Source organism: Myxine glutinosa, chromosome 1, assembly GCF_964187855.1.
Source record: "Myxine glutinosa chromosome 1, kmMyxGlut1.1, whole genome shotgun sequence".
In the NCBI taxonomy this organism is placed as follows: Eukaryota; Metazoa; Chordata; class Myxini; order Myxiniformes; family Myxinidae; genus Myxine; species Myxine glutinosa.
Window position 1 is genome coordinate 136,470,469 of NC_136261.1, and position 15,472 is coordinate 136,485,940.

The 15,472-nt window shown below is 41.0% G+C and overlaps 1 protein-coding gene across 10 annotated transcripts in view; it reads left to right on the plus strand.

The window, feature by feature from the left end:
- LOC137428864 (xylosyl- and glucuronyltransferase LARGE1) overlaps positions 1-15,472 on the plus strand; it is a 659,931-nt gene that overhangs the window by 536,046 nt on the left and 108,413 nt on the right. The gene's annotated exons all lie outside the window — the stretch shown is intronic.

Sequence of the window (15,472 nt, forward strand, 5' to 3'; positions counted from 1 at the left end):
TTCAGACAGTTTTAAGCAGCCCCAAGATTTTGACAGCAGAAACATTTGTTATTGGATACAGTATCTTAATTGGACTATTTTACAAAAACAGCAAACGACACCGAGTGCTTACAACGCTGCAGAAAATGTTCAACTCAGTATTAAAATGTGTAACTCCATTTGTAAATCATGGATAACCTGACGTCATAAGCATCCATCCTATCTGTAGAACTTGCTATTTTTCCAATTTAAACCCCCTTTGAGTTTAAGGGGTCAAATCTGAAAACATCTCTAATTTTGTCCTTTCATCCTTGTATTTGACTCAATGCAGATCAGAGTTGGTGCAAATGTGCTTTCATTCATTTTCTATAAGGATATTCAATGACATTCATTTCTATAAGGAAAATATAAGGATATTTTCTATAAAGGAGATTTCATATTAAGGTAGTTTTGGGGATTTTGCAGGGGTCAAAGGGCAAACTATGTTGCAAAATGAAAGTTTTTTTGACTTGCCATATCTCTTTATTTCAAGGAATACAGATAAGAATTGGCAAATTGCTACCTCAATACTGCCTGTACTTACAAAAGGAGGTAACTATTGATCTGATGTCTTTTTTTCAATTTCACAAAGGTCAAAAGTCAAATACTCACAAAATGAATGGTTTTGGCACACGAAGCCTTCATAATTAGCCCAATCCAAACAAGACTTGGCACAAAAATATCTGGCTTTAGCCCTTTAGGATTAAAGTAAGTAACTATTGGTCTGGTGTCTTCCTTTTCATTTCACAGGGTTCAAAGTGGATGAGGGGGGCAAGACATATTGCTTTGAAATGTCTTCGATTAATAGTTAATCCTACATTTACTCAGATGTGATCTCTTGGCCTACTGTATGTCATACTAGTCATATCACCAAACAATCCCACCTGTGCCACCCCTAAATGTCAGACATCTTCCATGTAAAACAGTGCCTCCTGCTGGCACTGCCACCGAACGGTACCTTAAGTTGAAAATTTCACCTGTGACAATGATCCAATGAAGGCTTTTTGATAAGTCAAAATTTATCCTGCATTACCTTATAATTAAAAATTGCATATCACATTAGATGTTATGGAGACATCTTGATAATGCATTCCAGGCACGATCGTGAGTCAAGTGACCCTGACAACTCTCTGGTCTTAGTGGCAATTACCAAAACCTTTGGTGAAAGCAATTGGCAAGCAATGTTTAAATCTGTGGTTATTTTTCCAAGAAAAAATGTGCACCACGCACTTTCTCCACAAATCCCATTGACAATAACTCTTTCTCATGACATATTGGGAAAACAGACAAGACATTGAACTAATGGTTTTTGGGACAGTGCAGATACTCTCTGCGAGCTCTTATTTCAACGCCAGCTCATTATAGCTTAAAGTGATTGCAACAGAATTTGAATTACCCAAGTTAACAGAGTATCTCATCATGACCAGCGATATGACAAAAATAATAGTGATGCCATAGTGAATGTCACGTATGCTGATCATGAAGAGAAGACAATGAATAGCCTTGCTCTTTATTTACTACGTATTTGCATTTCAATCAGCAAGGAGAAAACTTATTAGAGCATGGTGTCATAATAATGAGGCAGATCTCAAATCGGGGTTGGCTAAGTGGAAGGAGCTTTTTCACATGAAAAAAATGCAAATGGAAGCAGAAATTAATCAAGTACTGTATTCAATAAAGTTTATACCATCTGTATCTCCGCCGCAGGAGGTGGATGGAATTTATGTTTTCACCCCTGTCTGTTTGTCTGTCTGTCTGTGAACAGGATATCTCTAAAAGTTGATTCGGACTCACGAAAGACACGGATTCGAACAAAATTTGGTGGACAAGTTGGGTGTCTGACAAGGACGAAGTGATTAGATTTTGGTTGAGATACGGATGCGGATCCAGATACAATAATTTTTAAGTGATTCTTCACCATTGAGAGAGAGATCCAAAACGATACGATACATCGATAGATCCAAAAACGATATATCGCACGATATTTCAAAGTTATGGACGGGGTTGACGAAACTTGGTGAACACGTTGGGTCTGTGAAAAGGACAAGTTTGATTAAATTTTGGTAAAGATCCGGATCTGGATCTGGATATGAGATTTTAAAAAGTGATTCTTCACCATTGAGAAATAGGTCCAAAAACAATATATTGTGTGATATTTCAAAAAGTTGTGGACGGATTTGGACGAAAACTTGGTGGGCAGGTTGGTTGTGTGTGACAAGGAAGAATCATTTCGGTTTTCGTGAAGATTCGAATCCGGATCTGGATATGAGAATTTTTTTAAGTGATTCTCCTCCATTGAGATATAGGGCAAAAAAACAATATATCGCACGATATCTCAAAGTTATGGATGAATTCGAATGAAACTTGGTGGACAGGTTGATTGTGTGACAAGGATGAGTTGATTTCATTTTGGTGGAGATTCTAATATAGATACGATAAAAAATTTAATTGATTTTTCACCATTGAAAGATGGGGCCAAAAATGATATACAGTATAGCATGATATTTTAAAAAGTTGAAAAGTTCAAATGACAAAAGTTGGTGGATGAGATGGGTAAGTGACAGCAACAAGCTGATTAAATTTTGGTAATTGACAAGGACGAATAGTCTGGATAGAGATTAGGCCTCTCGGTGGGAAACAAAACGTAAACTGTTCAGTCTGGCAGAGGTATGCGCTCAACCGACTGCCGTTCTCGTGTGCGAATTGTATTCACACGAAAGGCACATGTGACCAGCTAAGAGTTATTGACTGTACAAATTTGCTTCACCCTCTATTCTTAAAGTTAGTACAACAATAAGGTGGGTTCATAGTAATGACACAAACAATACTTAATGAGGAAGGCTCAGTAATGTAATCAGGACACCTGCCTCATGCTGTTCTGATATTATAATAAACAACTTACAGTGCATTCAGAAAGTATTCAGACCCCTTCATTTTTTTCACATTTTGTTATGTTGCAGCCTTATGCTGAAGTCGTTTAAATTCTTTTTTTCCCTCATCAATCTACACTCAATACCCCATAATGACAAAGAGAAAACAGGATTTTAGAAAGTTTTGCAAATTTATTAAAAAGAAAAAACTGAAATATCACATTCACATAAGTATTCATACCCTTTGCTATGACACTTGAAATTTAGCTCAGGTGCCTCCCATTTCTCTTGATCATCTTTGAGATGTTTCTACACCTTGATTTGAGTCCACCTGTGGTAAATTCAATTCATTGGACATGATTTTGAAAGGCACACACCTGTTTATATAAGGTCTCACAGCTGACAATGCATATCAGAGCAAAAACCAAGCCATGAGGTCGAAGGAACTGACTGCAGAGCTCAGAGACAGGATTGTGTCGAGGCACAGATTTGGGGAAGCATACAAAAAAAAAATCTGCTGCATTGAAAGTTCCCAAGAGCACAGTGGCCTCCATAATTCTTAAATGGAAGAAGTTTGGAACAACAACTCTTCTTAGAGCTGGCCGCCCGGCCAAAATGAGCAATCGGGGGAGAAGGGCCTTGGTAAAAGAGGTGACCAAGAACCCGATGGTCACTCTGGCTGAGCTCCAGAGATCCTGTGTGGAGATGGGAGAAATTTCCAGAAGGACAACCATCACTGCAACACTCCACCGATCTGGGCCGCCCGCGGCCTGCCCTGGCCCAATCACATGATCCAATCATCGTGACGTCATCGTGCTCGGTGCTACTTCAAAAATATGCTCCTGTTGTTTTCACCGAGTTGATGCGCGTTGATGGGGAGCAAAATAGGCCAATTTTTGACGTGGCGTGGCACTTTTTTCTTTGGCATGGCAGGCAAGTCCAAAGGAGCCCCTATTGGGCACCTTAGGTGCAGTGTTGGTAACCCTGACTAGATGTGGGGATGGGGAAGGAGAGACGGGAAGAAGGAGAGGAGAGAACGTTCCCTACTAGGACTTAGTTATTTATATATTACTTTGTAAAAGTACAGCGACTGAACACTGAAGTTCAGGATCAAACTGAAGTCTAATTATATTTTTCCATATCCTGGGGTGTATATTCAGAGTTTTTTTCAGGCGAGTGTTATGATCTCGCCCCCGTGTGAAAGGCTCGGGGTACTGCCTATTGCTCCGGAGATCCTAATCGATGTGCTCGGGAGGCCAATACGTTCCACGTGGGCGGGTCGCGCCATATGAGCAGTCAGAAGTGACCAAGCGAAGTTACCATCCAAATGCTGACACAATTTTACACCCCCCAACTCTTCAACACACAGTATACCAATCCAGGAATGCAATGCAAATTCAAAACAGTGGAATAAATGAAAATCCTTTACTCAAGATCAAGAAAAACGCAGGGCATATCACCAAGGAATAGATAAATCATAAGCAAAATAAATCGCGCTGATATGCAGTGGCAAATATTAAGTAATTAAAGAAGGACAGACAGGCGCCAAGACAATACGGACAAGACAATTAAACGACCCACCCGGCATTCCTAGCTAATCCCAAAGGGGAGGGAGGAGAAAGCAAAATAACAAAGGAATATTCGCCAGAATATAAAGAAAATAATGAGTAAAATAAAACCGGGAGAGGAGGAGGGAAATTCAGGCCTGTTTCAGGTGGCGTTCTGGCTGCCTCGTCCCAGACACGTGTCCCGAGGGTGGCGCCTCCCCTCCACTCTTCTCCTTCTCAGTGGGTGTCCTCTGGTTCCACAAACGACTTTCCCAGAGCAGTTTCTGCAAAACCATGAAGCCACACATTGCCTCCGGTCGGCTCAGACGGTACTTGACGCTTCTGCCATCTCTCCCACTTTTCCTCACTATCCCACGTGCACCGAGAGAACCCTCCTTCACCCCAATCTCTCCTGCACTGACTGTGCCTCCAACAGGCAGCCCTCGGCGAGATTAATCAAATCCTCAGAAAGCTCACACAGGCCGAGTTTCTCATCAAACACTGGACCACACGAAGTGATGGGAGAGGAGTGTGGAGGGATTCTAGAGGAGTGTGGAGGGATTGTAGAGGAGTGTGGAGGGATTGGAGAGGAGTGTGGAGGGATTGGAGAGGAGTGTGGAGGGATTGGAGAGGAGTGTGGAGGGATTGGAGAGGAGTGTGGAGGGATTGGAGAGGAGTGTGGAGGGATTGGAGAGGAGTGTGGAGGGAATGGAGAGGAGAGTGGAGGGAATGGAGAGGAGAGTGGAGGGAATGGAGAGGAGTGTGGAGGGAATGGAGAGGAGTGTGGAGGGAATGGAGAGGAGTGTGGAGGGAATGGAGAGGAGTGTGGAGGGAATGGAGAGGAGTGTGGAGGGAATGGAGAGAAGTGTGGAGGGAATGGAGAGGAAGTGTGGAGGGAATGGAGAGGAGTGTGGAGGGAATGGAGAGGAGTGTGGAGGGAATGGAGAGGAGTGTGGAGGGAATGGAGAGGAGTGTGGAGGGAATGGAGAGGAGTGTGGAGGGAATGGAGAGGGGTGTGGAGGGATTGGAGAGGAGTGTGGAGAGATTGGAGAGGAGCGAGGGATTAGACAGGAGAGAGGGATTGGAGAGTTGCTAGGGATTGGAGAGGAGCGAGGATTTGGAGAGGAGCGAGGATTTCGAGAGGAGCGAGGATTTGGAGAGGAGTGAGGAATTGGAGAGGAGAGTGAGAGATGGAGAGGGGAGAGTGTGGAGTGAAGAGGAGTGAGGGTTCACATATTATGTGAAGTAAATAAATTGTGTAGATTACATCATTTCTCGATCTGATGAATTGCCAGTGACCATTTTGTAAAACTGAATGTGCAGCATCTAAATCAAGATGTCAAAATGTCACACACATCCATGCCCGTGGAATTCCCATGGGTGCCCCACTAGTATTATTATATTAGCCCATCCCCTGCACGGCAGGAGATAGGGTTTTGCAATCACGTCTGTGTCTGTCTGTCTAATGTGTCTGTGTTTGTGTCTGGGCCTTAGCTTTTATTTTTTTACCATTTGAGCTATTGTCATCAACTTTTCAACAAGGCTTTATTTTGATAATACGGAAAAGGCTAATTAATAATTTTGTCAAACGGTCAAAGGTCAGCGTCACCTAAAATCATCAATTTTCATCCAAATGACATGAAATTTCAATTTACCATTTGAGTTTTGTCATGAAATTTTCAACAAAGCTTTATTATGATAACTAGCGTGACTCGGCATGCTCCGTGTGCCTCACCACACAACGTTTCAGAGGGATGGGCATATTTGACCATTTTGGTGTCTTTTTGGTCTTTGGGGTCTTCGGAGTTTTTTGGGTCTTTGGTATCTTCAGGGGCTTTTTGGTCTTAAGTGTCTTTTGGTTCCTCTGGGTCTTTGGGGTCTTCAGGGTGTTTTGGGTCTTCAGTGTGCTTTGGGTCTTCAGGGTGTTTTGGGTCTTTTGGGTCTTATGTGTCTTCAGGGGATTTTGGGTCAGAAGGGTATTTTGGTTCCCCTGGGTCTTTAATGGTCTTTGGGTTTTCGGGGTATTTTGGGTTTTCGGGGTGTTTTGGGTCTTCATGGTGTTTTGGGTCTTCATGGTGTTTTGGGTCTTCATGGTGTTTTGGGTATTCAGGGTGTTTTGGGTTTCAGGGTGTTTTGGGTCTTCAGAGTCTTTTGGGTCTTCAGAGTGTCTTAGGTCTTTTGGGTCTTTTGAATACTCTGGGCATTTAAATGTATTTTGGGTCTTTGGGGTGTTTTGGGTCTTCAGGGTCTTTAAGGGTATTTGTGGTCTGTGTGGTCTTTGGGGTCTTTTGGGGTCTTCAAGGTGTTTTGGGTCTTCGGGGTGTTTTGAGTCTTCAGGGTGTTTTGGGTCTTCAACGTGTTTTGGGTCTTCGGGGTGTTTTTTTTTGTTTGTTTTTTTTGTTTTTGTATACAGAGTCGAGGCTCGTGAAAGAGCTAACATTTATCAAACAAACAAATCAAACAAACAAGCAAACAAAGTATATAAAAAGGGGAGCGGTCGACAAGATGGGGAGAGAAGGGGAGGAAGCACACAAACACAACATTTGAGAGCAGGGACATCGGGAGATGTGTGGGAGGGAGAGGGCCTGGGGGGGGGGGGGGGGGGGACAGGATAGGTATAAAACGCAAGGACACCAAGGACTTCCAGGAAAGAAGTCGGCACCTCAAAAAGTGGATTTGGGGTGAAATTAGCGGGGGTAGAAAAGATCAAGGTTTTGGATTGGGGAAGATAAGAGATGGTGGTGAACAGCTGTTTTAAAGACCTGGAGGGAGGAGTGGGATTGAAGAGAGTGAGGGAGTTTGTTCCAGAGGTGAGAGAAAAGAGGAATGAAGGAGTGAAGGTGAGCAGAGAGTCTTGATTTTGGCAGTTTAACCATAAGAGGGTTGCAGGCAGATCTTGTGCGACCTGTAGGAATATTTGGGGGACAGAGCCCAGAGAGAGCTGGGGGGGGGGGGGCAAGGCCGGAGAGGAGTCGGTAGAAGACGGAAAGACCACCAACCTGCCTGCGGTGAGTAAGTGAAAGGCCCTCGGAGATAGCGTCATCGCGGGAGATTCCAATTATTCTGAATGCTTTGGTTTCAACAGCGTGAAGACGAGCAAGGTGTGAGGCAGGAGCACCAGCCCAGAGGGGAGAGCAGTACTCCATTGAGCTGCGGATGAAAGCCTTGTATGTGGTGAGGAGCTCAGGAGTGCCAAGGAAGGACTTCGCACGACGGAGGATGCCCAGTCAGCGACTGGCTTTGGAGGCCAGCTTGGAAATGTGGTTTTCCCAGGAAAGATCATGGCAGATAGTGAGACCCAAAAGCTTGAGTGACAGAACTTTTTGGAGAGGATTAGGAATTGGAGATTGGTTTGGATGGAGAGGAGATTGGAGAGAAAGATTGGAGAGGAGAGGATGTTTTGGGTCTTCAGGGTGTTTTGGGTCTTCAGGGTGTTTTGGGTCTTCTGGATGCTTTGGGTCTTCTGGATGTTTTTGGTCTTCTGGGTGTTTTGGGTCTTCTGGGCGTTTTGGGTCTTCGGGGTCTTTTGGGTCTTCAGGGTCGTTTGGGTCCATTTGGATCTTCGGGGCCATTTGGGTCTTCAGGGTCTTTTTGAGTCTCAGGGCCTTCAAGCGTATTTTGGGTCTTTGGGATGTTTTGGGTCTTCGGAGTATTTGTGGTCTTCGGGGTCTTTTGGATGTTTCAAGGGTATTTTAGGTCTTTGGGGGTCTTGGTGATATTAAGGGTCTTGGGGGACCTGAAGGGTCGTCAAAGGTCTGAGGAGTCTCAGCAGTCTAAACGTAATTAAGAGGGTGTTAATTTTATTTGATATGGAGAAGGCAAATGAATAATTTTGTCAAAAGGTCAAAGGTCAGCGTCACATTAAATTATCAATTTACATCAGATTGACCTGAAATTTAAAGAATTTGCATGTTGTGTCACTGAATTGGTTAGCCAATCAAAAGCTTCAAGATGATTATTTTTATGTTTTTGGGTTGTCCGTACGTGCTAAACCTTGTTTTTCTCAGCAACCATATGTCCGATTGAGACGAAACTTTCAGGGTAGGAGTGACACCCATGCAGAATGTCTCTATAATTATTGTGACGTCATAGGTCACGTGGTATGGCAGCCATCTTGGATTAAAAGCAAATAATAAAAATATTATTTCTCGGAAACCGTTGAATGGAAAAATTTGAAACTTGGCACATTGTCAAGTACTCCCAATGGGGAACAAAAGCAAGATCATGATGACATCATAGGTGAAGTGGTATACCAGCCAAAATGTTTTAATTGCATTCCTTATCCTAAATATCAGAAATTGCATGCACATGATCTATGACCCATTTGTATTGAAATATTAAATTAATGACATGATAGGTCACATGGTTTGGCAGCCATTTTGGATTGAAGGAAAATATTAAATAATTATATCTCTGAAACCGCTAACCCTATCGATGTGAAATTTTACAAATATCATTAAACAGCACTGTTGCATATTGTTTGAAAATGATGATGTCATAGGTCACGTGGTTTGGCAGCCATCTTGGATAGAAAAACGAACCTTAAACAATCAGCACGAAACTTCACAAACGTGATCCACTACCCATTAATATGCAGAGTGATGGCCTTTACCCATTGTGGGACTATGCGGAGGCATAATGGTGACACAGTGGCATTGTTCTCGCTTTAGATTAAAAGGTCAACGGTGAAGGTTGTGTAAAATCCTCAAGTTTCACCCGATTGACCTGAAATGTAATACTCGCTCCTCTTGCAATATTGTTCTGATTGGACAAGTCACGGTCGAGTTTCTGTGAAAAATGTTAAAATGTCAATAATTGGATCATGTCCTTAAAAATTAGGTCAAGTTTTAAAAAATTATGTGAACTCTGCATACTTTGTAATTCCTGTTATTGTTGCAAGAACTCAAAGCTATTGTATTTATTACCTCCGCCACCAAAGGTGGATATAGGTTATGTTTTCACCCCTGTCTGTCTGTTTGTGAACTAGATATCTCAAAAAGTTGTAGACAGATTCGGACGAAATTTGGCAGAGAGGTAACATATGTGAGACAAGGACTAAATGATTAGATTTTGGTGAAGATCCAGATTCGGATCCGACTAGTAGAAATTTTTAAGTGATTCCTCACCATTGGGAGATGGGGCCAAACACGATACATAGCATGATATCTCAAAAGGTTGTGGACGCATGATTTTGATTAAATGTGATTCTGTATTCTGATTTTCTGGTCTACTCTGGGATACAAAGCGTAAACTGTTCACCTGGTGTAGGCGGACCTGGCGGACTCTCTACTGAGTGCAGTTCTAGTCTGCCAGAGAACTCAAAGCAATGCCTATGAGTTCAATTTAAACTTAGTTTTTGAGTTCGTAGTTCAAACCTAGTTTCAAACTAGTTCTAGTTCTACTTCTAGTTCAAACTAGTTCAAATCTAGTTTGAAACCTAGTTCAAACCACAATTAAACCTAGTTCAATTGAGTTCAAATCGATACAATGCCTAGTATGCCTATGTATCAGGTTGACCATCCAGCTCAGTCTCATCAAACCTTAACTTTCCTTATGTGTTAAACTTCTTTCATATTTCCCAATTTCATTTTTTGTTAATTGCGACTTTCAAAAATAACAAGTCTCAATGCCATATTTTTGAATGCAGAAATATGCGTAGCTTGTTGCCTCCAGGATGTGGCAGCATGCTATGATCATTGTACTTATCTGTTATAATTTCTGTGGGGTTTTCATGCACTTCAAGTCTGATCTGTTTTTATAGCATAGACATGTTTCATTCATCACATTTCATTGTCACCTTGGCCTTTTTTAGTCCAGAATATATCCAATTCGACTCGGGTAAGGTGGCTAAAATATTTCATTTCAATACTTGCAGCCGAAGTGGAATAAGAGTCTGTGACTTATAACAATATAACCCTCCTTGAAGTGAGCGCTTGAAATCACACGTTTTGTTTTTTTTTTGGCTATATTTGTTTGTGACGTTTAATCATCAAATCATTCCTTTTTATGTCTCACTTTTTATGATGCAAAATTTATTTTTAACTTGAGCCTTTCAAATGTTCCCATAACAATGTGGCATTCGCACATCATGTGATGATCATGACACATCTTGGTAAGGATTTTGTGATTCGGCGGCATTATGTGAATTGCTTGTCCCCTCTGCACTGTAGTTATGAGTGCCATTAACAAAATGACGAATCAAAACAGTCAAGGAGATCACTAAAAACAATCATATTCCATGTGTTTTTTTCGTTTTGTTTTGTTTTGACTTCCGATCTGGGTTCCTTAAGTGGCCAAACTCTATCTTCTCTTCTATGAGAGGCTGTCTTCTAAAGCTAGGGATATTTGTTCAGGAATTGTCTTGTTTAATAATTTTTGTTAATTAGTGGTGTTTTTTGATGCAATCCATTTATCCATGCCATGATTACTTTCACATGTGTTTTTTGCTGGCTTAGTGTGTCCTTTCTGATCCATGTGCTCTTGTCGGCCTTTCTAAGGTCTGTTGTTGTGTTAACTCCCCCTGCTCTTTTTCTGTTTGTTCTTTCCCTGTTTGTTGCCCTACTGCCCCGACTGTCATTACATTGCCTTTTTCCTGTTTGTCATCACTGTCTTCCATTAGCCTCCATTTCTACCAAGAACACTGAAGTCTATGCTCATGCAGGAACTAAAAACAGTTTAACCTTGTATTTACAGCTTCTGCTTCTTCTTTTGCCTTCTTTGTTTCTGTGGTCTTTGGGAATTTGTGTGATTTCATCACACTATAACTGTCCTTTTCTGTTTTCATTTTTAACTCTGACTATGTCCAGCTGAGTTTTTGTCGACACCCAGTGTCGGTCGTCGGTCTGTTGTCTGTCTGTCTGTCTGTCTGTCTGTCTGTCTGTCTGTCGTCTGTAAACAATTTGACGTCTACTCTTTAAAAGTCACAAATATTGATAAAATTTAATGAAACTTGTTATGCAGCATCTTTAAGACATAAACTAGTTTGGGATTGCATTTGGGCGTTGCACGCCCAAAAATGGGCGCGGCAGGGCGGCCATATTGAAAAATCAGCTTTTGTCATATATTTTTAGCACATATAAACTATATAGTTTGTGGTTCTATTATGCATATTCTAACCATATTGATATAGACCAGTTGAGTTCAGGTTCCCTGGAACCTCTCTAGTTTCATCTTGCACAACTTCAAAAATTGATCCTCTTCTATGAGCCTCGATTTAATACAAAAACAAGTACAAAAATCTATGCTCAAGAAAGAACTATGCAGCAGAGATCAACTGTTTTACAGACTAGGAAACCGAAAAAGGGGAACAGACAAACAAAACGCATCGACAAAACACAAATGAGTAGTTAAATAACAGGTTTGTAAGAGGAAGAATGAATGATTGAATAATGGATGGGGGTTGGAGGGAAGTCACTCATCAAAAGCAGAAGAAATGGGAATGGCGAAAAGTATGAGGTGACAATGGATAGCACACTTGAAAGACTGGAAGGAAGGGCACGAGACAACAGCCACAGGGAGTCAGATAATAGAGAGATGAAGGAATGGAGGTGAATATCCAGCTTAGCATTGGGGAGGTAACCAGGTATGGGTTTTTGAAATAATGCATGTGAGTGGAGAGGGATTGAGCTCCTCCTTGACTGAGGGAAGAGAGGGTCGATGGATAACTATTGATTTTATACATTTTTAAATAAATGACCCGCATTATTGTTTTGTGTACTGTTTGTAAATATAACACTTGGGAAGTAGAAGTCACCTTTCTGTATTTGGCAGGCCATACCTTAAAAAACAGAATCTCTGACATCTTAAATCTATGGGCTGTGTTGTTTATAGTACAACATCCTTTCACAAGACAGCCAGGTCACAATGCCCAGCCTGGTATCTTTTTAGACTCTTGTCACCCCACTACATAATGTTTTCCAAATGTTTTCACAACCATATAAATCTCCTTAGCTTGTGTGTTTACCTTTTGCATCTAGTTGCGGCATAACTCCTGGCATCCACAATAAAATATGGACACTTTCCCATTTGCTTAGACCTAACAAAATCAATGAAATTCTATTTTAATCAAATATACTGCTAAAATATCTCGATGGTTCAGCAATATTAAATTACTCTACTTCTTTATTGGCCACAATTATTTATTTATTTTTTATTAATTATATTTATTAATTAATTTCAATAATGTTATTAATTTTATTTAATTTTTTTTTTTTTATCAATTAATTAATTTTATTTATTTACTTATTTTTGTATTTTATTTATTTTTATTATTTTATTTATTTTTATTTATTTTCATTTATTCTTATTTATTTTTATTTATTTCTTTTTTATTTTATTTATTATAATACAAATCATTTTATAAAATATAGAATTTTTTTTTAATTATTAAATAGAAAGTACAGTTAATTCAATTTCATTAATTATTTATTATAAGACAATTATTGTGGGGTTGTTTGGGGGTAAGCTTAGCCCAAATCTTTCATGAATTGGCGATTCAGGCCTGACGTTTGACTGAGGTTAGGGCAGGAAATTGAATTTGGCCAGGGTGCCGGCTATAGCTCACCTACTCTTTACGAAGGACACCATGGGATCTTTAACATCCACCAACTAATGCCAGCAGTCGGGACACCAGTTTAACGGCCATCCAAGGGGCGGCACACAGATTGATGAATTGCCCTACCTGTGAAACACCAAGATGACCGTTTCTAGCTGGGATGAGATTCAAACCCAGGCTAGACAGCTTAGATGTGACTGTGTATACCGAAAGGCCATCCTGCCAGCCCTTGAATAACATGAAATACAGTAATATCTCAATCAGAAAAATTGCCAAACATTTCTAACAATACTTTTTGTGAAGTAGTCCAAAATGGCATTGATATAGGTAATATGCTCCTTGTGCATTATGACCTACCATGAAATGGGGTGAATAGGGACAGCAAGGTGAATAGGGACACAAACTGAAAAAAAAGTTCGGAAACTTTTTTCGCTGAAAATTGATAACCATACAGATTTGTTGATATTTGGGTTGAAAGTGTTCTCTTGTTTTTTTAAAAAGCAACTTATAGTCCCTATTAACCCCATATATGGGTTAAATAGGAATAAATAGGATTTTTATGGCTGTCCCTATTCACCCCGTTTTACGGGTGAATAGGGACAGTCACTAATACAAAAAAATAATAATCATGAAACAATCCTGAGTTTCCAACTTATTGCTAAATTGATAGCTCAGATGGATGCACATAATATGCACCCATAATATAAACCACGGTGCCAATGAAAAAAAATATGGGATAAAAGGTTTCTCCAAACTGTCCCTATTTGTTGATTATTATTTTTTTGTATTAGTGACTGTTCCTATTCACCCGTAAAACGGGGTGAATATGGACAGCCATAAAAATCCGATTTATTCCTATTTAACCCATATATGGGGTTAATAGGGACTATAAGTTGCTTTTTAAAAAAACAAGAGAATACTTTCAACCCAAATATCAACAAATCTGTATGGTTATCAATTTTCAGCGAAAAAAGTTTCCGAACTTTTTTTCAGTTTGTGTCCCTATTCACCTTGCTGTCCCTATTCACCCCATTTCACGGTACTTATTCTGGAGGTCACGTGATTGCACTTGTGCTTATCTCTCATAATGAAAATTCAGCTGCCTGCCATTGCATCCACAGTTTTGGAGTGCAAGCAGTTAACGTTGATGAGGAAGTCATTAGGAAGACCAAGCTTATGTGGCTTACAAGTGGTGACATTCCATGGCAAAACAAAATTTATGCTTTATATGACGAGTAAACAATCGAGGGTAATGGGTTCAATAACACCATCTCATTTGCTTGAATTTATTCATCCATGAGTGCAGCTGCGTCGTCATTCTGACTTTCCCATCCATTACTGAAATAGTAGAAGAATTTTATGGCGACGGTAGCACGACAAGTAATATCAGCATTGCATTATTTATGTGGGGGCTGACAGGATATTTCAGTGGCAGCATACTCGCTTTTGAGTTGTCTAGTCCTAGTCTGGGTTCAATTCCCCAACCTGATTATAAACCCCATACAAATGCTGGTAGTTGGCAGGCAGGGCATTGCATAAATTGGCCAGGCAGGCCATTGCATAAATTGGCCAGGCAGGGCATTGCAATAATTGGCCAGGCAGGGCATTGCATAAATTGGCCAGGCAGGGCATTGCATAAATTGGATAGGCAGGACATTGGATAAATTGGCCAGGCAGGGCATTGCATAAATTGGCCAGGCAGGGCATTGCAATAATTGGCCAGGCAGGGCATTGCATAAATTGGCCAGGCAGGGCATTGCATAAATTGGATAGGCAGGACATTGGATAAATTGGATAGGCAGGACATTGCATAAATTGGCCAGGTGGGGCATTACATAAATTTGCCAGGCAGGGCATTGCATAAATTGGATAGGCAGGACATTGCATAAATTGGATAGGCAGGACATTGCATAAATTGGCCAGGCAGGGCATTGCATAAATTGGCCAGGCAGGGCATTGCATAAATTGGACAGGCAGGGCATTGCATAAATTGGACAGGCAGGGCATTGCATAAATTGGATAGGCAGGGCATTGCATCAATTGGCCCGGCAGGGCATTGCATAAATTGGCCAGGCAGGGCATTGCATAAATTGGATAGGCAGGGCATTGCATCAGTTGGATAGGCAGGACATTGCATAAATTGGATAGGCAGGACATTGCATAAATTTGCCAGGCAGGGCATTGCATAAATTTGCCAGGCAGGGCATTGCATAAATTGGATAGGCAGGACATTGCATAAATTGGCCAGGCAGGGCATTGCATAAATTGGATAGGCAGGACATTGCATAAATTGGATAGGCAGGACATTGCATAAATTGGATAGGCAGGGCATTGCATAAATTGGCCAGGCAGGGCATTGCATAAATTGGCCAGGCAGGGCATTGCATAAATTGGATAGGCAGGACATTGCATAAATTGGATAGGCAGGGCATTACATAAATTTGCCAGGCAGGACATTGCATAAATTGGATAGGGAAGACATT